The sequence below is a fragment of the Sorex fumeus genome, unplaced genomic scaffold, assembly GCF_029834395.1.
Source record: "Sorex fumeus unplaced genomic scaffold, SorFum_2.1 ptg000054l, whole genome shotgun sequence".
NCBI lineage: Eukaryota > Metazoa > Chordata > Mammalia > Eulipotyphla > Soricidae > Sorex > Sorex fumeus.
Genome location: NW_026606111.1, coordinates 46,477,863 through 46,482,187, shown reverse-complemented (window position 1 = coordinate 46,482,187; position 4,325 = coordinate 46,477,863). Strand labels below are relative to the sequence as shown.

Sequence of the window (4,325 nt, the reverse complement as noted above, 5' to 3'; positions counted from 1 at the left end):
CCTCGTGGGATAGGGGGTGGGGGGTAGAAACAGCCCATTCTTCCTGCCCCGCCAAGACCATGAGTTGCCCACCATGAGCAGCTCTCTGGCTTGTCCATGGCCCCAGAGAACCAAAGAGAATGCCCTGCCACAGAAGCAGGGTGGGGGGCATGTTGGGAGGAATACTGGGTTCATTGTTGGTAGAGAATGATTTCCATGAGCAGGCACCAGTAACATCTCCATTCGTCCTAGCCCTGAGATTTTAGCAAGTGCCACATTGGAGGCTCTTTCACGGTCAGGGAAATGAGATCCATTATTGTTAGTGGGTTTTGGCATGTAGAATTCACCACGGGGAGCTTGCCAGACTCTGCCATGTGGGCAAGATACTCTCGGTAACCTGCCAGGTTCTCCAAGAAAGAGAACTGGACAAAAAGAGTTGTTGAATTATCAACAAGATCCAGTCTCTGGATCTTGGCCATTCATGGGACTACATGGCTCCAAGGGCAGTTCGTGGGTGTAACACTTAGCTACTGGAAGATGAGGGATCTGGATGAGGAGTCCCAGTCTTGATCCGAGCAGCCTTGGATGTCTCCGCCCCGGGTCCTGCACACCTGGGATCCTCTGCCAGTTCCTTCATGCATGAGGCTCCTTCAAGCTTGGGGAGAGTGGTCTAAAGCGTACCTATGGCTGGTTGCAGAGGTCTGCAGCTGCCGGAGCTCTGCTTGGGGTGGTGAGGGAACCTCACCAACAAGGGCAAAGGGCCCTCAGTGAGGAAAGCCAGATGCGGGGTCAGGAGACTGTCATTTTAGACATATTTGGAATTAATTTTAGATCGAAAAGTACACATCATTCAAACTGCTGTATATGCTTAGCAATAAATTATTATACACTTCTTCAATGACCTAAGAAAACCCCCTCTGCTCAGAGAACTCGATTTTTAATTACAGGTGTGCTTTGCCCATGTGGAACGACTGAGAATCACTATGAGTAGATAAAAAACTCACTATACACACGAAGATGCACACAGGTTACTTTGAGACATCTGTTTTGTTAATGTTTGTTGGCCATTAACCTCCACTGAGACCCTTTTTTCTGTCCTTTGCAGGAGCCTCATGAATCTCACCTTCCGTTCAAGTTGAACTTGTAATAAGGTGGAATTAAATCATCAATATGCTTCTCACCTCTTCCTTCAGGAGAAAAATCCTACTTACATTCAAGGTGGTCAAAGTGCAGACAATGCCATCCACCTTTTTCTGGAGATGTACACGGGACCGAGGTGAGAACAGCAAAAGGCTCTATTTTAATGGTCTTAATGAAGGTTTCAGGGAAGGGCATTAAACAAGACTGATTCACCATCTTCCAAAAGAAATAATGTGCACAGCTGACGCCCTGGGTATGGTAAAAGAGAATATGGTAAAAACCATACTTTTTCTTCTGGGACATTAAGGTTCTAAATCTATAGCTTCAAGCTGCTTTGAAATACCTACCTTGATTAGGAATCACTGTCTGCCATAGGAGAGAGTAAGGACAACACTCAAAGAAATCAGAAGAGAAAAATAGGGAAAAAAAACAACTCTTATACTCAGTTTGGCAACACATGTACTAAAATTGAAATGATACAGAGATTAGCATGGTCCTTGAACAGAGATGACATGCAAACTTGTAAAGTGTTCCACATTTTTGTTGCAAGAAGAATTAACAGGGCTACATTAATCTAAGACAAGCCCCACAAGTACTCCAAATTTCGACATAAAATTAGCACAAATCCCCATCACAATGATCTCTCTCAATGTCAATGGACTAAATGCAGCAATTCAAAGGCAGAGGATGGCAGGATGAATTAGAAAACTGAACCCAACATTCTGCTGCCTGCAAGAAACACATCTGAATAATCAAAGAAAACATGGGCTCAAATTCAAAGGCTGGGAAACAATTCTTCGAGAAAAGAACACCTCCAAATATCTGGAGTGGCCATACTAGTATCAGACCACATGGACTTCAGGCTAAAGGTTATAAGAGACAGTGTAGGTCATTTCTTAATGATCATGGTATCTGTACATCAGAAAAAACTCACCCTCCTCAATGTATATGCTCCTAATGACAGACCAGCAAAATATGTAAAAACAAGTTCTAACAGACTTATAGAAAAACATTGATAGCAACACAATACTAGATGGAGATTTGAAAGTACTTTCTCACTTCTCAATATATTAAACAGACAAAAACTCAGCAAGAAAATATTTTATTTGAGGGAAGTAGTGAACAACCATTGGCTTAGAATAGAAATCAAAGAGGAAATAAAAAGATTCCAGAAACAAATGAGAATGAGGAGCTACCAGAACTTGTGGGACACAGCAAAAGCAGTGTTAAGAGGAACGTTTTTAGCTCTGCGAAATTCATCAGGAAGAAAGAAAGGGCCTACAAAAATAACTTACAGTTCAAGATTTTGGAAAATGACCTATTAAAGGAGTCCAAGCTAGGCAGGAGGAAGGAAATAATAAACCCTGGAGCAAAAATCAATGATCTAGAATCCCAAAATACAATCCAGAAGACCAACAAAAAGCAAGACATGGTTCTTTGAGAAAATAAATAAGATCAATAAACCATAAGCAAGACTCACAAATAAACAAAGAGAACGAATCCTAATAAACGAATCAGAAATGCAAAGGGGGACATCATAATAGAAACTACAGAAATCCAGAGGATCATCAGTGATTATTTTGAGAATCTTTACAGCAGGAAATGAGAGAATCTTGAATAAATGGATAAATTACTGGATTCCAATTACCTCCCAAGGCTGAACCAAGAAGATTTCGAATATGATAGCACAGTGATAGGGTGTTTGCCTTGCACGCAGCCAACATGACCGACCCGAATTCAATTCCTCCGCCCCTCTCAGAGAGCCCGGCAAGCTACCAAGAGAGTATCTCTCCCGCAGGGCAGAGCCTGGCAAGCTCCCCGTGACGTATTTGATATGCCAAACACAGTAACAAAAAAGTCTCCAATGGAGACGTTACTGGGCCCGCTCGAGCAAATCGATGAACAAAGGGAGGGCCTTTACCTTTTACCTTTATCACTACCAAGCAAATTGAAATGATAATAAAAAGCATCCCCTAAAACAGGAGCCCAGGCCCAAATGGATTCACTAATGAAATATTTCAAACCTTTAAAGAGGACCTGATGCCAACATTTTTTAAGATTTTCCAGGAAGTTGAAGAAACAAAAATACTACCAAACAGTTTCTATGAGGCAAAGTTCATCCTGATACTCAGATCAGACAGAGAAACCACAAAAAAAAAGATAATTACAGATATTTCCTTGATAAATACATATGCAAAGATCCTTAAGAAAATAACAGCAAAGAAAATCCAGAAACTCAACAAATGATCACACACTAAGACCAAGTAGGTTTATCTTGGGATGCAAGGATGGCTTAACATTCTCAAGTCAATCAACAGAATACACCATCTCAATAAAATAAAGATAAAAGTCATATGATCATATCAATAGATGTAGATAAAGCATTTGATGAGATCCAGCACCCATTCATGATGAAAAACTCTCAACAAAATGGGAGTTGAAAGTACTTTCCTCAATATAGTCAAAGCAAACTATCACAAACCCACAGCATTATTCTCAACGGGGAAAAAATAAAGGCTTGGGTCAGAAATCAATGAGCTAGAATACCAAAATACAATCAGGCACAAACCAAGTTACCCACTCTCACCACTCCTATTCAACATAGTACTTGAAGTACTTGCCATATGATTTGGTAAGAAAAAGATATCAAGGGCATCCAGATAAAAAAGGAAAAACTCAAGCTTTTACTATTTGCTAAATCAATATCCATTAGTCCATGGCTTTCCGGTATACTAATAATGAAAGAGAAAAAAGAGATAGGAGAAGAACAATCCCATTCACAATAATACATCAGAAAATCAAGTATATTAGAAACAGCTAAGAAGGTTAAGGATCTATACCAAAAAAAAAAAAAAACCTACAAAACACCACTTCAAGAAATAAAAGAGGATATGAGGAAATGGAATCACATCCCATGCTCATGGATTGAGAGGATTAACACTGTCAAAATAGCAATACACCCCAAAGCTCTATTAAGATTCAATGCACTTCATATAAGTATACCAATAACATTTTTCAAAGAAACAGATTAAAAATTCTTGAAATTCATAAACAACAATAAACTCCCATGAATAGCTAAACCAATCTTTCAAAAAAGAAGATGGGATCACCTTCCACAACTTCAAATCCTGGGACAAAGTCGTAGTAATCAAAAAAGCATGGTATTCAGATAAAGACAGGGCTCAGATCAATGGAATGTCGTCAAA

General features: G+C 39.9%; 1 pseudogene; it reads left to right on the top strand.

Moving 5' to 3' along the window:
* The first annotated feature begins 1,564 nt into the window (after window positions 1-1,564).
* Window positions 1,565-1,661, top strand: LOC130033705 (uncharacterized; annotated as a pseudogene).
* Window positions 1,662-4,325: the final 2,664 nt, after the last annotated feature.